Source organism: Enhydra lutris, unplaced genomic scaffold (assembly GCF_002288905.1).
Source record: "Enhydra lutris kenyoni isolate GAN:26980312 unplaced genomic scaffold, ASM228890v2 scaffoldscaffold26, whole genome shotgun sequence".
In the NCBI taxonomy this organism is placed as follows: Eukaryota; Metazoa; Chordata; class Mammalia; order Carnivora; family Mustelidae; genus Enhydra; species Enhydra lutris.
The window spans coordinates 6,286,637-6,306,718 of NW_019154110.1; the positions used below are offsets into that span (position 1 = coordinate 6,286,637).

General features: G+C 51.8%; 1 non-coding gene across 1 annotated transcript; it reads left to right on the forward strand.

The window, feature by feature from the left end:
* The first annotated feature begins 15,177 nt into the window (after positions 1-15,177).
* TRNAT-CGU lies at positions 15,178-15,249 on the forward strand. The gene has a single exon. It is a non-coding gene; the product is annotated as a tRNA-Thr (tRNA).
* The last annotated feature ends 4,833 nt before the right edge of the window (positions 15,250-20,082 follow it).

Genomic DNA, 20,082 nt, shown 5'->3' on the forward strand with positions numbered 1-20,082 from the left:
ACAGCGAAGCACGGGAGGGACTGTTTCCATGGCATCGGTGGGCGGGGAGTGGACCTTCCTTGCTGCCCAGCTCTCTGGTCTCCGCAAGGCCTGGGGATTCTGAGCTCTGGGCTTGGCTCAGCTGGGTGTCCCCCACCCCCACCCCCGACCCCGGATCCCAGCTTTTAGAAACACTCTTGCATTCTGTTCTCAGCCCTGCGAGGTGTGCTGGTGAGAGACACAGTTGGACGTTGCATGGAAACCTTAACCTTCCATCCTCAGTGGCACGTGGGGGAAAGGCACCCTCTGGATTTTTAATGCGATCTTTGGTCTTGGGCAGCTGGGAGTACATAGGGTACTTTGAGTTTTCCCATTTGTCTCAGTGGTACATGGCTTGTGATTCGTTTCCTTAATCCGAGTATGTATAAATATGTATGGTCTTATTTTTTCCCCTGCAGTTTCTTGTTGTCTTCAGCAATTCTGGTGGAAAAAGGAAGGTCTGGGCATGTTGGGGAGAGGCCTTGAGGGGTGTTTTCAGAGAAGAGAGGACAGTAGAGGGTGGAGAGGGGCTTGGGGACTGGGGGATGAATGTTTCCTGTTCACAAAGGCAGGACCGGTCTTCACTCCCTGCCGGTCAGCTTCTGCTGCTGTTGGATCGCGTGGTTTCTCTCTAAGCCTATGTGTGGGCTTTCACGCCACAGATAATGGGGCTGCGTTGGTCTGATTCAGGACTTTGGGGTCACCCACCCCAAGAAGACTAGGGCATTCAGTGTTCTGAGAGTGTCTCAAGCCCGTAGGACACTGGTGTCCTTGGGCACCTCCTCGGTTCCGAGTAGCAGCAGCAGCAGTAGAAAGCAGGAGTAGGTCTCTTGAGAATTTGCTAAGAGGCGGGAATGGCCCCCAACTAAAGGAAAGGAAAGAAGACGTATCATGACTTGGCTTTAGTCTGGATTTTCCACTGGAAGGAGTCCTAGGGAGGCCAGCCGCATCATGGTCCTTGTGCATGCAGGATTCGCCCCGGGGGTGAGCATTTTATATGTAAAACTTTCTGTGCCCTTTAGCTGCACTGATAGGGAATTCCAGAGAAGGCCCCAGAGGCCTGGATTATACAGTCACTATGGGGATGGGAATTTCTGCTTTTGGAAAAGGGGGTGGAAAGCCATCGACTTGCAATGTTTTGCTGCCCCCTTCCTGAAGGGGGCGCTTCGGCAGTGGCCTTCCTAAGGAAGCCTGAGTCTGAAAGGCCCCTAGGGACCGTCCTGGTGCTGGCCTTGAGGTCTCTGGAAGAGGGCCGACTTTAAAGTGAGGCGAAACTCCACATCTTCACCCAGGCGTCACCCATCCAACCTTCTTCAGCCGAAGTTGTCTTATGAAACCTAGGCTGTCGTTCCAGTTGGTGTTTGTAAGTGTTCTTCCACGAGTGAGAGCTAGTCCACGGGAGGCCCATGCCCCGGTGTCCCAAACCACGGCCCCCAGCGAGAGTACCCAGAGGTACTAACTCTGGGAGCAGGTGCGGCAGACCCCGCCCCCTTCCTGGGCTGCCCCCCTCCTTTGTCTGTTGTCTAGTTGGGAGGTCTGCCGCAGCTGCCAGGTAGTACCCACAATGCCCCACTTGGTGTGCATTACAGGCGAACAGAACAGACCTCCCAGGAGTTGTTCTGTTCCACGCAGTACTTGGGACACGTCTGAAATGGAGAGATTTTTAAAATTCTGATAACCTGGGCCGAACTCCCAGAGGTTCAGCGTCATTGGTGTGGAGTGTGGCCTGGCTGTTGGAATGTTTAAAGAACTCCCCAGATGATTATAACTTAACTGAGTGCCCGAGGTGTGATTTGTTTTGATTTGTTTTTGTTTGTTTGTTTTTGCTAAACCAGGCAACTCTACCAAGTAGGGATTAGTAGTAACTCTTCCAAAGTTGTGAGGTGTTTCGGGGGCACCCGGAGGGGGTCCTGCAACAGACCCACATTTTACACGGCACTTGACTATCCTTAATTCAACGGGAAGCCAAACAATTTGCAGAATCAGTGAGTGAGCTTTATAAAGTTCTAGTAAAAAAAAAAAAAAAGTACATATTTTTAAAATTTGAATTGGCCAAGTTAGACATATTATTTTAAGCTTGTAGATTCTTTGAGAATTGTCAGAGGGAAATTCCTTTATTTTGACTTTATTTTTCACTTATTACAAAAACAGAGCCCAAGAACCTCCCAAAGCACTTGGACCGGAAACAGTGGTTTTCAGCTTGGGCTGCGCAGTGGGATAACCTGGGAAGATTTTCGAAATTCTGCTGACTGGCCTGAACCGGCCGCCGCCCCACCCCAAGATTCCAATTTAATTGGCGTGGGTGTGGCCCAGGCATCCAGATATTTAAAGAGCTCCCCAGGCCATGCTGATGTGTAGCCCAAGGTGGAGACTAGAATGTTCCGGTCAGGGGTGGAGAAAAGGGGTGGAACTGGCTGCAGGGTTTGTTAATCCAGGTGCTACCTTAATGGTGGGGGTGTCGGTGGTGGCTTTGATGGGTGGTGAGAAGTGAGCAGATCCCTCACCCCACCCTGGCCTGGGAGGCCAGATGCCTTCAGGAACTGGCGTATCCAGCTGTTTTCCGCAGCCTGGGGGTAAGCAAACCTGAGTGGGCAGGTCTCTCCCTGGTGCCTATGGAATCGCGCATGGGCCCATTCTGGAGTCAGGGGTCAGGAAGGGCTGTACCCCTGACGACAGCCCCAGAAACAGTCCTCTACTTGCACAGCCGAGCAGGAGGGGATGCTTGCTGGCTTTGTGGGGTTTATCTCTGATCCGTTTTCAGGCTGGGTGGACGAGCGTCCCCCCAGCTCTTCCACTGTTAGTAGCCAAACCAGCATCCCGGCCTATGTTCTGGAGGCTCTGGGGCCCTCATCTGCTGGCAAGTCTCGTTCCTGACCCCATCAGGTCTGGCGGTCAGGGGGTGTAGATGCTTCCGTTCCAATAAGGGGCTTCATAACCAGCAGAAACCTGCAGGGGCCAGTGGGGCCTGGTGGCTCAGTGAGGAATTAAGCCACTTTTTGTGCTCTGTGGCTCTGTGTGTTCAAAGCAGTAGCAAATTTAAACCCAAAAGCCAGGGAAGTTTGGGGATGGTCACCATGCCAAGGAAATGACTATTTGCCTGGCAGGTCCACAGTGACTCTGAAAACACTGGGGAGGGTTTTAGGTTGAGGACTTCAGTGCTGGCATCCCCCCTGGGCCGTGCCTGCTGAGGGGGCTGTAAGCCAGAGGGGCCACATACCCCCCATGTGACTTCAGGTTCCTTCCCTTGACGCGCTGACCTTAGGGACCTTCTGGGCCTGCCCTAGCCTCGTGGCAGAACAGCTCTAAGGCCCTTCTGCCACACTCTGCTGCCTACCCAAGAAAATCGGCCGCCTTCTGGAAAGGCTTCTAAAAGCATAGACCCTGGTGAAGTGTGATGTCATAGGTCACTCCGATCTTTTAGGCTCCTCCTCTCTCCCCGGGACTGTAGGGGGAGGGCTATCTGCCGTGAGCCAAGGGTGGCTGAGAATGGCAGGGCCATGGCCGCCTGCTACCTGGGGGAGACTGCGCCTCCTGCCGGGCCCCTGGGGAGGGGGAACCTCACCTCCTGCCAGGCCCCACTGCTTTGCTGTGCTGCACAGGCCTTGTTTTGTCTGCATGGTTTGGGGTCGTCGTCCTTGTGCCTTTTTTCTTCTCTGTCGCCACTGTACAGGAGTTTCCATGTCCCCACTGCCCCTTTTCTACATCCTCTCTTTTCCTCTGGTCCTTCCCAAGCTCTGTAAATGTGTACATAGTGCCTCCACGGCGCCCGGAGTGCTCCTGGGCCAGCCCCCGCCCCGCCCCCCGCACACTGATCCACTCCGAGAGGCTCAGCCTTCCCCTCTGCTCGCTCCACCTTGCAGACTCGGTAACTTTGTACAGAACTCTTTTCATTATGGTCTTAGCTTCCAGGGCTTGGACCCACTTAACGCCTCCACCCCTGGCACCCCCGTGTGGCCCACCGCTAGTTTAGAAGCCTTGCACACCAGAAAAGGGTAACTTTGTGTAACACACCTTCTCCCCCAAACCTCTTCCTGTATTGGTGTCAATATTTCTAGAAAGCAGGGCGCCCCTTCCTCTCTGCGGGTCTGCGGGTCTGCAGCAGCGTCCCTGGCCCCGGGGCTGGGAAACTCCCACAGGGGGACTCCCAGTGCTTGGCATTCAGCCGCCTTCAGGATCACGGCTGCCTGGTGTCTCGAACAGCCTTGGACTCCAAGTGGGCAGAAAGAAGAGGTGTCTGGCTGCTGCTCTGGCCGGTCACTAACAACAGCCGAGCTCTTCCTCCTCTGCCCAAGGTGCTCAGACCCGAGTGCCATTAATCCCCCCACTGCCGGGCTACGGGCTGCGCTGCGGGGGCGGGGGGGGGGGACCTTGTTGAGGTCTCGCTCTCGGCCTGCCAGCTCCCTCCATCCCAGCTCTTCCTGCTCTCTTGGCTAGGTTCCTGGGGCCCAGACTGGATAAGGTGCACATGTGGCCTCGTGCCCAAGGGTTGGTTAGACAAGCTTTGACTCTGTGGGATTCTCCCTGAGTCTCACCCCAGGAGCCTCCATCTGGAAGCAGGCTTAGCTCTGGCTCTGGGACAAGATATCCACTCCCAGGGGAAGGGGGAGGGGGAAGGCCCAAAGCTCCCCTCCCCCCGGGGGCCTCGAGCTCTCTGCCCACTACCTGCTTCTAGCCAAAAAGGAGCAGGCTCTCAGAGGCAGTCTCCTTCAGGAACTCTAATGTACAGACCAAGGTGTAAATAAACAGTTTGCTTTTCCTGCCTGACTTGATGGTGTGTTTCTGTGGTTGGGGGAGGGAGGGCAGAAGAGGGGAGACCTGGTTCTAGGGCTCCTGGGCACACACCAGCTTCTTAGGAAGAACAGGCCCTATCCAGCATCCCAGGGTGGCTAGTGCTGTCCTCCAGGAGCAGGGGGTCACCCCGCAGACCCTCATTTTGGCCCACTATCCCTAGGAGAGGAGATGGGGATCCCAGAGGCCCTGGTAACACCAGCATGTCCATCCCCAGAGCTTGTCTTCACCGCAACCACGTCCCCTTTCCCAGCAAGGGCCTGCTGGGGGGCCTCACCTTGCTCCAGTCACTCTAATGAGTCTCCAGGGCCATCTTCCTCCATGTCCGCCACTGTGACTCCCCTGGGTCACGGGCCCAAGTCCTTCCCTCAAACCTGGTTTCAGACCGACCTGACAGCACTAGTCCTACTAAGCCCAGGAGCATCGATGTAGAGAGGTAGAGAGGCCCAGACCCCCAGCTTTCTGCCTTTAGTCTGCCCCTTACTCTTAATATGGGATTCCAGGGGTGAGGAGGGGATTCACAGGTGGTCCAGGCCCAGCACCTGGAGAGGAGTCTGCTCTCCCTGTCGGCCCAGACCCCCAGGACAAGCATGACCAGGTCCCTCCATGTCCCCACACAGGCCCTTGGGTGGTGGGTCAGCTGAGAGGCAGGCAGCTCCCCCCTCGGTGGATTTCCATGGCCTCCTGAGCTCATGGGCAAGTCCCTTCCCAACACTGGGAATTCGTTGTCCTGGATCTCTGGTCCCTCCATCTTCCTAATGTGTCTTTCCCCTCCTTAGTGGCCAGATCCTGCGAATAAAAATACAGGATGTCCAATTAAATGTGAATCGCAGATAATTTTTCAGTTTAAATATGTCCCATGCAATACTTAAAAATTACCCATTGCATATCGGGAATTCACATGTAACCGGGCATCTTGTGTTTTATGTGGTGACCCTATTCTCAAACCTTTCCAGGACCTTTCTCTGCCAGGCAGGTGTCTCCAATTCCTGAGCATTTGTTTGCCTTGTGCTCACTTTCAGAAATCGATTCCTTCTTTTTTTTTTTTAAGATTTTATTTATTTATTTATTTATTTTTACACAGAGACAGAGAGAGCCAGAGAGGGAATACAAGTAAGGGGAGTGGGAGAGGAAGAAGCAGTCTCGGGGCGCCTGGGTGGCTCAGTTGGTTAAGCGACTGCCTTTGGCTCAGGTCATGATCCTGGAGTCCCGGGATCGAGTCCCACATCAGGCTCCCAGCTCCATGGGGAGTCTGCTTCTCCCTCTGACCTTCTCCTTGCCATGCTCTCTCTCACTGTCTCTCTCTTCTCTCAAATAAATAAATAAAATGTTTAAAAAAAAAAAAAGAAGCAGTCTCTCTGCTGAGCAGGGAGCCCGATGCGGGGCTCGATCCCAGGACCCTGGGATCACGACCTGAGCTGAAGGCAGATGCTTAACCACTGAGCCATTCAGGCACCCCAAGAAATTGATTCCTTCTTAGTTTGCCACTCCTTTTTTTGAGACGGCTTCTGCCTTCCCCATCCTACCCAGCTATCCAGAAGCAACCTCTGGCCTTTCCAGAAGCTGTTAGCCTCCTTGAGCATCTGTCTTCACACAACCATCTTCCCTCTGCGTATCTGTGTTGTTACAAAGATCCCAGACGTTGGATTAGGCTCCACCCTAACCCCGGATGCACTTGTATCTGCAAACACCCAATTTCCTAATAAGGCTACATTCACAGGTACCAGGGCTTAGGACTTCCACATCTTTTAGGCGGACACAATTCAACTCCATTTACTATCCTGGAGAGAGGCGGGAGCAGGCCCTGCTGTGGGTACAAGTGCATTTTCTGCTTGCCTGTCCTGGAGAACCATTCTTAAGTCTTGGCTACTTCACACCACATCATCCCTACGCCCCCTGGAGGTCACACAGTTCCTGCAAAGGGCACATTGTCGGATCCCAAACTCACTAGGCCCTCACATTTAGAGCCTTTAAAAAAAATTTTTTTAAAGGTTTTATTTATTTATTTGAGAGAGAGAGAGAGAGAGCAGAGCAAGGGGGAGGTGCAAAGGGAGAGGGAGAAGCAGACTCCCCGCTGAGCAGGGAGCTCCAGGACATGGGGCTCAATCCCAGGACCCCAGGATCATGACCTGAGCCAAAGGCAGATGCCCAACCATCTGAGTCTCCCAGGTACCCCCTTTAGAACTGTTGAGACTGGTCTGGGCCCAGGCCAAAGTCTCCTGAAGAGATAAAAAATATCTGGGTCTGAAATCACTCAGCCAACCAATTTAGGCACTAGGGGTAGGTACAGAAAAGACAGCAGGGACTTACATCATCCTGGGAGAAGGGGAATCACAGCTGACTCCCAGGTGATGAGCTGCAGGTGGGAAAGGTCTGGGGGTGGGGCTGCAGGAGCAGGGCAAGGGCACTGAGGTCAGCTGGGGATCAGGGACAGCTTCCCAGAGGAAGGGGTATTACAGAGGAGCCCTGGAAGACTGTAGGAGCCAGGAACCACATGTGGGAGAGGCAAGTAGAAAGCACAGTCCTTTGAGCTGGGAGGTGGGACTGGTGAGGCAGTACAGAGCCTGGCCTGCCAAGAGTGAATCTCGTTCACCCATGAAACAATTGTTTCATCAGCACCTAACAGATACACGGCATAGGGCTAGGTGTGGAGCTCTGACCCTGAGCAAAACAGCTCTGCCCTCATCCCCATACGCAGGGTGCCTCCAGCGTGTGAGAAGGGGAGGCTCTCAACCCTGCCTGCATATTTGAATAACCTGGGGGGGGGGGGAACCCCACGGATATAGGCCCCAGCCCAGCGGGTTGGATTCAGGTGGTAAGTGGTGGGCTGGACACTAAGGTTTTTCCATAGCCCCCTGGGTGATTCTAGCTTGTGGGCAGGTGTGAGCGTCCCTGGTGTGTAATCCCCCAGAGATCATTTGAGGGGTCAATTGAGGCCAGGAGGAGGAGACCAGGTGAGGGAAACTGGGGAGGAGAAGGGGAGGGAACCCATCAGGTAAAGAGGCCTAGCCGGTGGGGAAAGCGGAAGAGCCAAAGGATCTTAAGCCAGTGAGTGGCCGGCTCAGAGCCCAGTTTCAGAGGGTGGCGGCGGGACTAGGCAGCAGCCTTAGGGCGGAAGAACTAGGTGAAGGCGGCCTGGACACTGGTAAGAAGACCTCGGTTATTGTTTGTTTGCTGAGCGGTTGGAATTGCCACATGTCAGTGGTCGTTTGGGCAAGGGAGCCGGGCTTCTCACAGCCTTGCCGGAAGGGCCTCCTCCAGCCAACCCGTCTCCGGAAAATGACTAAGCTACGTGCAAAGGTGGGCAAAGCTACTCCCGCAGCGCCTCGCTTTCACACCCGCCCGGGGTCCCCGGGGCCGCAGGAGCGACGGCAGCCCAAGACCTGTGGCCAGCAGGGGGCGCTCGCTGCAGGAGGAGGAGGGTTCTCCTTGGGTCCGGCCCGCTCGCAGGCGGCGGCGCTCTGATTTTCCAGCCCTGGGGAAGTCGGATTTGGCGTCATCCCTCCCCTGTGCTTGACGCCGTGCGCGGCCCGCAGGAGGCAACAGCGAAGTAGTTCTTGTTGGCTTCCTTGTACTTACGGCTTGCTGAGTGACCGGACTGGTGCGCACTGGGTCCTGTAATCCTCCCAGCCACCGCGAGGTGAGCGGTAGTGTTATCCCCATTTTACAGATGAGGAAATTGAGCCATCACAGGTGACCTAAGTTGCCACAGGTGGTCACCCAGGGTTCACACCCAGGCAGCTGGTAAGGGGAAGAGTCATCCCAAAGCGGGACTCCACTGATTAGCCTGAGGAGTGGGTTGCTCAGAACAGGGAGGCGTCACTTCAGGCTGGAAAGGCTTCAGGGAGAAAGGAGGACCCGTGCCAAGCCCTGGAGCCGGGGGCGGCTCTCAGTGCGCTGAGGGGCTGTGAAAGGCACCGTGGGAACAGGTGCACGGAGGTGGGAGCTTGTGTACGGAAGGATGCTGGCAGGGCCCTACCTTACAGTGGGCTGAGGGTCACTGATGTTGCAAGCCCCCTAGGGCAAGGTTATGGTCTCTGGGGCTCAGAAGTCCAGAGCCGGCTTCAAACCGGTCCTTCCAGTAACTAACCCAATGGCTGGGCTGGGGCTACAGGAAGTTCCCCTCACTCCCCCGCCATCCCTGGTGTGGCCCTTGGCTTTCACTCCAAGCTCTTAGCACTGGGTTCTGATTTGGGCTCTGTGACATTGATGTGGTCTCTGGGTTAAAAAAAGAAAAAAAGAAAAAAAAATGCTAGACCTCCTACTAGGCCCAAACCCAGGGGGCAAAGCACTGAAGTCTGAGCCCACTTTCTCCAGCGTATTGGATGGCGCTAAGCCCAGGGGAGCCAGTGAGACACTCATCCCCTGCATTTTAGCCCCTTGGACCCCTCTGCCCCCACTCGGCTTTCCCAGCTTATCCAGTCCAGCAGGCTACTCCCAGGCATCTGCTGGTCCCTGGCTGAGTCTGGGCCAGACCTCCATACTCTGACCTGCAGTTGTGGGTAGGAGTGTGTTTGGCAGAGTGAAGGGGGAGGAATGTTGTGAATGTCAACTCCGAAGGCAGGCAGAGCTGGAAGGAGATGGGGAGACCATCTAGTCCAACCTGTCCCATCAGAGACCCCTCAAGATGAGTCTGATTTTTGAGGTTGGGGTAGAGACAGAGGACATCCATCCACCTCCTATCTCTCTGCATTGTCTGTTGATCCAGTCCCAGGGCTGAGCGCCAATCAGTGCTTATACTCAAAGTCATGGTCAGTGAATGATTTAGATGGTAAAGGCTCCAAAGATCGCCAGCTTTGGGATGGCCCTGTGCCTGCTTTGATCAATAGAGGGAAACGTGCATCATTGGTGGCAGAAGTGGTCTCCTGGGACTTCTCAGCTCTAGCACTATGAAGCGACAAGGAAACGTGGGGCACCCTCTTGGAGACCCCGCTAGGAGGAAGCCCAAGCAGCCACATGGTAGACAGAGGTCCCAACCCAGGAGCTCCAGCTAAGTGCCAGTCATGGGAGGGAGGCCATGGGGGGCACCTTCCAGCCATCCCAGCACCTAAGCCAACAGGGGAAGGACAATGGCCTGGCTGACCGCCAGGACCTGAAAAGGGTCTTGTTTTAAGCCTCTGTGGGTTGGGGTAGTTGGCTACACGGCAATGATGCACAAAACAGCAGTCCTCAAGAGTCTGCTGTCGGGCCCCCTCTCACAAGATCCATCTGCCCCAAAAGGAATCCACCCAAGCATCTCGGGGAATGACTGGGTCTGTCAGTTCTCAGACCTTCCCCAGGCAGATCTCTAACCATGTAGGAGCCCCATAGAGAAGGCAGAGTGTCCATGAGTGCTGGCTCACCTTCAGTGAAAGAACGAGTGCCCTGGTGGCTGGGGGAGCTGCCCAGCGGCGATGCTCACTAAGGCTCCTGCCTCATTTTGGGGGCCTTCTGAGGTGGCCTGATTTTATTCAGCCTGTGACCCACCCTGTGAGCCCTCCTGGCTCCTTTAAAGTCCACAGCCGCCTTGAACCATCTTGTTAAGCGTGAATATTCCACCAACAAGTGGAGGGGTCAGGGAAAGGGAACTGAACTAACCACCGAGAAGGTGGCGGGGGGAGACCAAACCGCATTAATCCTAAATATGAAAAGCAGCCTTCATTTAAATGTCTACAAGTGTGGCCAGATCTTCTAAAAAGGCTTCAGGTCAGTTGACTTTTTCTCCTATTAACAGCAGCCTTCAATTCAGAGCTTTCGTGCTGGCAAAGGGACCACCACACCTGACCGAGGGGGAAAGTGTCAGGCTGCACGGAAGGAAAGAAGGTCAAGTGGCATCTCACCGCCCTGCTAACTTTAGCAGTGAATAATGAAGAAGGTGTTCAAATTTTAATTAACGCGGGGCTGTGGCTAAGAGCTAACCAGACTCTCCTACTTTGTAGCTAAGGAAACGGAGGCTAAGTCACCGCTGGGGGGACACAGGGCACGGCCCCTCCCGCATTCATCCAGCATTGCGCAAGATTGAACGCCTCCGTGCAAATAACCACCAGCCCACAAACCTAGTGGTACGTAACCTGCTGTGTCAATGAACTATTATTGCTAGGTAACAAAGCACCCTCGAAACGTGGTGGTGCTGGCTTTCAGCTGGGAGACTTGTCATAGGCTCTCATTCCCCAGTAGCTAGACTGCCTTCCTTACACGGTGGGCTCGGGACCTGCTGGAAGGGATCGAGCGATCAGAGCAGGAAGCTGCAGGTCTCTCAAGACCCAAGCTTGGGTATTTACTCAACATCCCTTTGCCACATTCTACTACTAGTCAAGGAAGCCAGATGGCCCGCCCATGTCCCAAGGGGGCGGGACGTAGACTCTGCCTCAGGAAAAGGAAAGCAGAAAAGCATGGGAGATTTCATTTAATCTACTGTGCCTGTCTCTTTTAAAATTACAACTCTCCCCCCCACTTCCAGAATGTCCTATCCTTCCCTTTTGGATTTTTCTCCCTAGTACTTATCATTATCTGATATAGTATATGGTTTGCTCATTTAAGAATGGAAACCCAATGAGGGCAGGGGGCTGTGTCCCTTAGTTCCTGCTATAGCTCCCGCACCAAGAATAGGGTCTAGCACATAGTAGGTGCTCACTGAGGATTTGTTAAAAGAATGAATGACGGGATGCTATTACTATTGTGCTATATGGAGGTGGGGATGGCCTGATCTTTGCTGCTTAAGAGCTCTCTGTTCTGGAACCAGCTCTCAACCTTTTGGTTAAGTTTCATAGCAACTTTGCCAATGCAAAAGCTCAGTATTAAAAATGGTACATGAGTTTAAAAAAGAGAAGTTAGATCATGTTCTTACAGCTGCTCACTCCTGGAAGGAGACAAAACCAGGCTCCTAGATCTACCACCTAAGAAGTGGACCTGGATAGACCCACAGCAACCCCACCAAGGAACAACCCCAGGGCAGCCCAGGGTTGGCTGGGAGTCAGAGCAAAGAGTGGAAGTTATCTACTTTTTTCCTTTTAGGGCTTTTTTTTTTTTTTTTTTAAGGTCCTTTTATAAAGCAGACTTTACTTCTTAGAGCAGTTTTAGGTCCTCGTCAAAAGGGAGAGTTCCCATATTACCCCCTCTCTCGTGCACAGCTTCTCTCATTATTAGCATCCCGTACCAGAGTGGTACAGATTATAGTCGATGAAATGATCTACTTCTAAGGACGTGGGAAATGCTCTTCCTACAATTGTAAGTGAGAAAAATCAGGACACCGTGAAACATACAAGTGTGAAAATAGGAGTCTGACTCTTCTGTGTTATATATACTCGATTTCACCAAATTCCCCAATTAAAAAGCTATTTTATGGGCCATTAAAAAGGGAAAAAATACTACCAATTAATTATAAGTCTCCATCAACTAATCAGTTATCATCATAATTTCTAATTTGTTAAAATGTGAGAAAAAAACCTGCATCTGAGAATAAGTAAATTACGGTGTGTTCTATACATACAAGAAAGGGGGCCCTGTGCTTCTCTCTGGTGGTGACTACTGATCCTTTGTGTTCTCCTCATCGCACTTTTCAACCCTTTCCTGCTTCTTCAACAAATGGTATGGGGAAAGCTGGATATCCAAAAGCAAAACAATGAAGCTGAATGTTTACCTTATACCACATACAAAAATTAACTCAAAATGGATTAAAGATGTAAACATATGATCTAAATTGATATAGCTCTAGGAAAAAAGAGGGGGGGCTTCATGACATCGGAGTTGGCAATGACTTCTCAGATATGATACCAAAATCGCAGACAAGGAAAACAAAAACGGCCAAATGAGAATGGCTACGCCAAACTCAACTTCTGCACCATAAAGGAAACCATCAACAGAGTGAAAAATCAACCTACAGGGGCGCCTGGGTGGCTCAGTGGGTTAAGCCGCTGCCTTCGGCTCAGGTCATGATCTCAGGGTCCTGGGATCAAGCCCCGCATCGGGCTCTCTGCTTAGCAGGGAGCCTGCTTCCTCCTCTCTCTCTACCTGCCTCTCTGCCTGCTTGTGATCTCTCTCTGTCAAATAAATAAATAAATCTTAAAAAAAAAAAAATCAACCTACAGAATGGGAGAAAATATTAGTCAACCATATATCTGATAGGTTAATATCTAGGATCTACAAAGAACTCCAACCCATCAATTAAAGAAAAACTCAAATAACCAGGATAAAAAATTGGCAAAGGACTTAAATAGGCATTTCTTCAAGGAAGATATGCAAATGGGCAACAAGCATATGAAAATACGCTCAACATCACAATCAGGAAAATGCAAACCCAACCACAATGAGACACTACCTCATACCCACTAGGATGACCAGTATTAAAAAAAAAAAAAAAAAAAAAAAAAGTACTGGCACAGATGTGAAGAAATTTGAACCCTTGCACACCATCGGTGGGAACGTAACCCAGTGCAGCCACTATGGAAAAGAGTATGGAGGTTTCTTGGAAAAATTAAAAAGAGAATTACCATAGGATCCAGCAATCCCACTTCTGGATTATATAGCCAAAAGAACTGAAGACCTATTTGCATACTCCTGTTCACTGCAGCCCAATTCACACGACAGCAAAGAGGTCAAAGTAAACTACATGTTCATTGAGGGATGAATGTTATTTAAAAAATACAATGAAATAGCAATTTAAAAAAAAAAAAAAAAAAAAAGGAAATCATGTCATGTGACAACATGGGTGAACCCTAAGCACATTATGCTAAGTGAAATAAGCCAGGAACAAAAAGACTAGTATGGTAGGACTCCACCTGCTACCCAACTCTGAAACACAGTTAAGTAGAAGGGTGGCTGCCAGGGGCGGGGCAGAGACTGCAGAAGGGAGTAGGCAGAGTTTCCATAAACCTTCCATTTGTTGCACAACGATGTCCAGAAAGCAGACACTACATTTTTAAATGGTCAAGATGGTAAACTGTATGTTTTTTAGCCCACACAAAAACCGTTTTCCTGGGTTTCCCCAAATCTCCACAATCTATACTTTTTAAAAAGTTCTATAAATAAGCAAGAATGACTTTGGCAGTGACGGTGGCCAGGTGAGCAATGGTGCCATTGGTCTGATTTGTGTCCTGCCCCCCCACCCCACTTGGGGTGCTGGCCTGGAGCAGGGCTGGAGGCAGGCAGTTCGTCAAGTCCTGCCCTGGGAAAAGGGCTCTTCGCCCACCCACCTCTCCTGGAACAGACGCTATGGCCACAGGTCAGACGAGGACAGAGGGATCTAATTTCCTTTAAAAAAAAAAAAAAAAAAAGAGCAAAACGCAAGATCTACAAAAAAGTATACAGTATCATAATCACCCATATTCCCACCATTTCAGCTTTTTGCCTTTCACAGAAAAGAAACCAAACATCACCAGTAAAGTTCCTTTTGTCCCCTATCCCCAGTCAGTCTCCTTTATATTTTACTCTTACCTACTTTGTACGTCTTTTTCTTTAATCAATGGTTAGTATTGTCCTATATCCTGCTTTTTAAAATCACACGTGCTTCTGCGTACTACCTCCGCTGACCATCATTCCTTTGAATCTAGATCAGTCCTTTTAATAAGTAACCCACTGTTCCCCGGCAGGACAGACTACTGGCTTCCTCCACCCAGGTGGCCTCCCGTTGTCCATTCCCATTATTAGCACTGTGTCCGCGAACATGCCTGGGGGCATCTCCGCAGGTCCCTCCTGGGCAAGGCCATCCTGTCTAAACAGAGATTTAGGCGGAGTCTCCCGTCCCAGGGCTGGGAGAGCAGGAGCGGACGGGAACAGGCCAGGGAAGGCTTTCCTGACGCAGGCCGCCGCTTCTGCGGGGTCAGCGAGGAAAGGTCCCCTCCCCTCGCCCCAGGAGCGTGGCCCTCACCCCTTCCGCTCCCTTGCAAGTTTCTCCACCGCAGGTCCCGTCCTTGCCTGCACCGCCTTTCTTGCCCCGCCTCGGCTCCTGGGGGCGCTCGGCGCTGCCCGCGTAACCTGCAGACCGCACGGAAAAGACCCGGCCAAGGTCGCACGGCGGCACGCGGTCGCCCGGCCCTGGCTCGCTGGCGGCCGCGGTCCCCGCCTCCGCTCGCGTCGTACCAGGCGCGGGTAGTGGTTTTTCTCCCTTTGGGCTGCCTAGCGAATCCCCGGCGGGCCTCTGCCCCGGCTCACCTGGGGACGCGGGAGGAGGGCGGGTCCGGGCCGGCGAGACGCGAGTTCGGGTCCCGCCTCCGGCAGGAAGCGGCCGCCTGGCCTCCGCCCTGAGCCGGCCCTGAGCGGGTCCAGCGTCCGGCAGAGCCAGGTCTCGGCAGGCGGGTCTAGAGGGGCGGGCGGGGCCGGAGGCGGGGCGCCGCCCTTCCCGCGCCTGCGCCGCCTACCCTCCACTGAGAGCTTCCACCGCTCGCTCGGCTGTCAGGCGCGGTGGCCAAGTGGTAAGGCGTCGGTCTCGTAAACCGAAGATCGCGGGTTCGAACCCCGTCCGTGCCTGGGGCGTGAGGTTTGGGTTTGGCGGTGGGGTCTCCGATGTCCCCACGTGCGCCGTCCCTTAACTGCGTGGCGTTTTTTACTTTTCGGCTTCTGAGGGCGTCCTCGGTCTCTCCCCTCCCCCAGGCTGCGCAGTCACCGGTGCAGGCCGGGCCAGAGCGCCGGGGCTCACCAGACTGCTGGTGGACCTGCGAGGTCCCTGCCACTCTGCGCTTCCCTGACAGGACCGGCACCTTGTACCCGTCCCTCCCCTCGTCCCCACCCCGCTCCCCTGCAGCAGCCCCACTCACCCTTCCGTGCAACGCTGCCTCTTCTGGGATCCCTGTGATACCAATGGGGACACCGAGGCCCCAGGGCAAGGGCCCAAGCTAGGCACTGCTGTGGCCGGCGGGGGAGGGGCGGTCCTGTGTCGCTGGGTTTGCGTGTGTTAAGGGTGGGAGAACCTTCCAGAAAGGACGTTGGAATTTCTGGAGCGGCGTTTTCTGGTTTCTGTATGTTGCTTGTGAGGTGAGTTATCCACCTGTGCTCGCTGCTTGTGTTCTTGTTTAGAAAGCCAACGCATCGCTCAGCTAATGGGCGCTTAGTCCTTTCCCAGGCCCTGTGAACTGACAGTTTGAGTCTGGTGCCTACCTGTGTGATCCTTTAGATCTGGCCCCTAGCCGGTTATGACACTCCCAGGTCATCGCTAGGATAAACAACCCCATGTAATATGACATGATGTCGAGAGCCTCTCATTCCTGAATTGCTCTGGTCGTTCCATCCCCTTCTTCAATTGTGATCCTCAGCACTGAAAATACTACTCCAGACATAGTTTCATGAGTGGAACTTTGCCTCCTTCATTCTGCATCCCATACTTCTATTAATGTGACCCCGAATCACATTACCTTCAGAGGCCCCACTGCACAGTTGACCATGAGGAGCTTCCGGTGGATTGAATGTCAACAGAGTCTCTGAGGTGGTGTCTAGAGTTACCAGAAGACAGGATGTGGGGCTCAGGGAGCAAGGAAATATATTGATCTTTTCCCTAAGATGCCAATAAATGGAAGAAATGGCTTTTGAAGAGAATGCTGAGCTAGGGACTCAGTGTTATCATGAAATCGTTAGTAAATACAAACTGAGACAGACTGCAGATATTCAGAAATAGGAAGAAGAAAGGTCCCAAACTATTGGATAGTGCCTTGAGTCTTATCCCTTAAATTGGATTCCTGATGAAAAGAAACTCCAAGGTTAGACATTGGGTTTCCTATAGTAGCTGGAGCGGAGAATTTCACCCTGCAAGGGCAGGCGATGAACAAGGGCAAAATTAATACAAGGTCAAGGTACATAGGTCAACAGACAGATATGGGAAGAAACATGAGTCCCCAAAGATAAAGGGCCAAAGACAAGGGTCAAATACAGATTCCACATTAAGGGAAGATGGAAGTGAAGGAGGGGCAGATCCACGTACCAAGATGAGCATGGGAACAGAGGTCTCGCGGTTACCTTTGAAGGCCCACAGATATCTACACTCATCTCGGCGGGCTGCGGGTAGGTCATTGGCTTACAGAGTGAGGGCACAGGCAGAAAGAGGTACCTATGTTGAGTTTATGGCATGACCTCCAGTAAATCACTGGCATACCCTGGACTTCAACTTTCTTAGCTGCAAACTTGGAAAGTTGAAAGGGTTGTTTCCTAACTACTTTGTGGCCTGAAATTTGGTTTCTGCCTCAGAGTCCAGATCTTGGAGAGAAGCAACGGGACCTGGAGCTGTCCCACCCATTTTTCTCGTGGCTGCCGAGGTGGTGGAAAATAGGAGTCTCTTTCACAGTGGGGCCTGGTGATCTTGACCTCATGAGGAGATTTATCTGACTCTGGGTCAGAGTTACAGTCAGTCTCCACCATGGGCAAGATGAGAGCTGCAAAGGTGCCCATTCCTGATACCCTATAGTCTGTCTGTCCCCTTCTTTAATTGTGATAAGCTACTCCAGAGATAGTTTCATTGACTGCTAGTTTCCCCTTGCTCAGACCTCCTCCTGTATGCTCCCCCCAGGTTCTAGAACAGAACACAGGGCCTCTGGCTCTCCACTTTGAGAGCCACGTAGGCAGACAGCCATTTGTGGGCAGCTAAAACCTCCAGGATATTTTTTAAAAATACACACTACTTTAGGTCAGGCCTCTTCCTTCCCGAACATGAATATTATTTAACTTAAAAGCAGAATTTGGCAAGCAGAATTTGTTTTGCCTCCTGCTGTCAGTTTGAATCCAATATTCCAGCCTAGAAAGAGATATTTTTAAATCTTTTATTGTACAATAAAACAGATTCAAAAGCCACACACATAGGTCAATGTCTTAATGAATTATGTAAGAAGAATACCACTCAGGTCAGAGAACTTTGCCAGGCACCTCAGAAACCTCTTTTATGTGCCCCTCCCAATCACAGCCCCCACAGCCTGAAGTCACCATACTCCATCCTTGTATAGTAATCACTTCCTTGCATTTTTACATATCACCTTGTTATGCTTCTTTATACCCTATAGTTTGAATTTGTTCATCTTTCAAATTGATTATCTCTTAAGCTCTTTTTTCTTTTCAATCATTGGGATTATCTTCCTTCCCTTTCATTTCCTTGCAATGTATCAGTGAAGGAAGCTGCCCGTTTGACCTGTAGGGTTTCCCATAGCCTGGACTTTGCCAGCTGCAAACTTTTGGTGCCGTTAACCAAGTTCCTCTGTCATTGTATGTCCTGCAAAATAGCAGCGATGTCCGGACACTGGATCAGAGTCAGGTTCAGCTCTTTGGCAAGACTCAGGTATCACCTCCTTCGAGAAACCTCTAATTCCCCCAGGTAAAGAGTGACTCAGCTTCTTGTCTAGGACCTCTCTGTATATCTCACACCATGACTGGGAGACCCCTTAGGGCTGGGACAGTGTCTCACTCATATCTGGGTTTTTAGCACCTGGTGCAGAGATGGAGCCCCAGCATAAGAGAGGTCCCTATTTGGAGGTGTGGGGAAGTCTTCCCTGAAGAGGTGACATCATGGCTGGGCTCTGGAGGATAAATAGGAGTTCGCTAGAGCACTGCGAGATCTTGGGTATTTCTGCCCTCATTCAATCATCTTTGACACTCAAATACCATGATTTAGAATTTAGACTGAAGCTAACTAGGCAGTGGTAGGTACTTTTCTTTCCCCCCCAGCCCCTCTAACTTTGCACATAAAATGAAATCGCAAATTAAGAAACAAAACTGGAGTATTTATAAGCAAACATGAAGGGTCCAAACCCATTCTTGGGGACAGAGGTTACCAGTTTGGAATCGCAGGCTGATAGGAATGAAAATGACCACCAGTCCTCTTATTTCACAGCCACAGAAGCAGGTAGAGAGAGGGAAGTGATTTCTTCAAGGTCATCTAGAAAGCTCTACCTTTATATATAATACATTCTAGGCTCTTCCACAGAACGAGCACAAATCTGTTTGAGAATGTCATCTCCATTATTACTGGACCCGTACCCAGGAGCTGGCCCATCTCTTTGCCAGCCTGTGACCCAAGCAGGTACAGTACCTGTCTAATATTCACCCTCATCCACAGGAAAAGCACATAGGGACAAAATCAGAGGCTTGACCAGACCACTCAGGCTGTAGAGGCGGGAGAGGGACACAGACCCACACTGCCAACATTTGGAATCCCCAGGATACTGACTACTAGCTCCGCTGGACCAAGGGCTCTAACACTGTCCAGGCACTTAGCACTGAAAGTTTGGCAGAGTGCCCCGGTTGGGCTGGCTGGGACTCTGGGCCAGTAGGGCTCCTGATATAAGCTTACTTTGCACCCTCTCTACCTCACTCCTTAAGTCACGTTCAGAGGATATAACCCAAGCAGAGTGTCAGACCACCTGCCTCTGTCCTACCCCCCATCATGCAGGAAAACCGAATCCAGCTCAAGGCACTCACTGCCGTGACATTGCCGAACTATTATCACACCTGAAAGAATGGACTCCTTTATCCAACCTTTTGCTTCTGTTTGTGGGCAAGCATTGCGTTTTCTCAAGTGACCCAGATAGATAAAGGGGTTCTTTCTATGTTGGCTGAATGAATGAATGTCTATAACAATTAAAAAAAAAAAAAAAGTCAGCAACTTCTTTTCCTATAGTTAAGGAATAGGCAAAGCTGGGAGAAACCACAGAGAAAATCCCATTCCAGTTCTGTCAGTGATGACACAGAGGCCCAGGGGCAGAGAATAACTGATGGAAGGTGGCACAGGCTCCAGATGTGGACAACAGGACCAGCGATCCCGGGGGTGGATTCTCGGCAGCAAAGACGTTACGCGCAGCCTGTCTTTCTCCTGAGCTCTGGGACTCTCCCCTCTGGCCAAGCCATCTGGGCTGGGAAAGAGAATGCATGTAGATTGCCATCTGAACGGAATATACTGTGTCTTGTCACAGAGCTCTTTCTGACTGATGGCAGGAAGCTGGAAAGAAGCCAGCACAGTCTGGGACTGTGGACGTTGCCTCTAATAGAGGCTGGGTGGTCCAGAGGCAGAAGTTGAGCCGAAAGAATGCAGCATAGAGTGACCTTGGGTAAATCATTGCATCTCTGTCAGCCCAGTTTCTGGGTAAGCTGGTGTTCCCCCACCCTCTCCCCCCACCAAGGCTCTGCCACTTCATAACGCTTTGTGGGTTGCTATTCAAGTTCTCAGCTGAGAATCAATACCGCAGCACAAGGTGGATATTAACCACCTTGCACGGTTTGGGCATTGGAGGCCATGGTCAATGTTGGCTCTTCTGTCCTGGGGGGGTATGGTCGCCCACTGAGAGGAAACTGGGGAAATCAGTAAGTGTTGGAGGGAGTGCCTCCATGTGG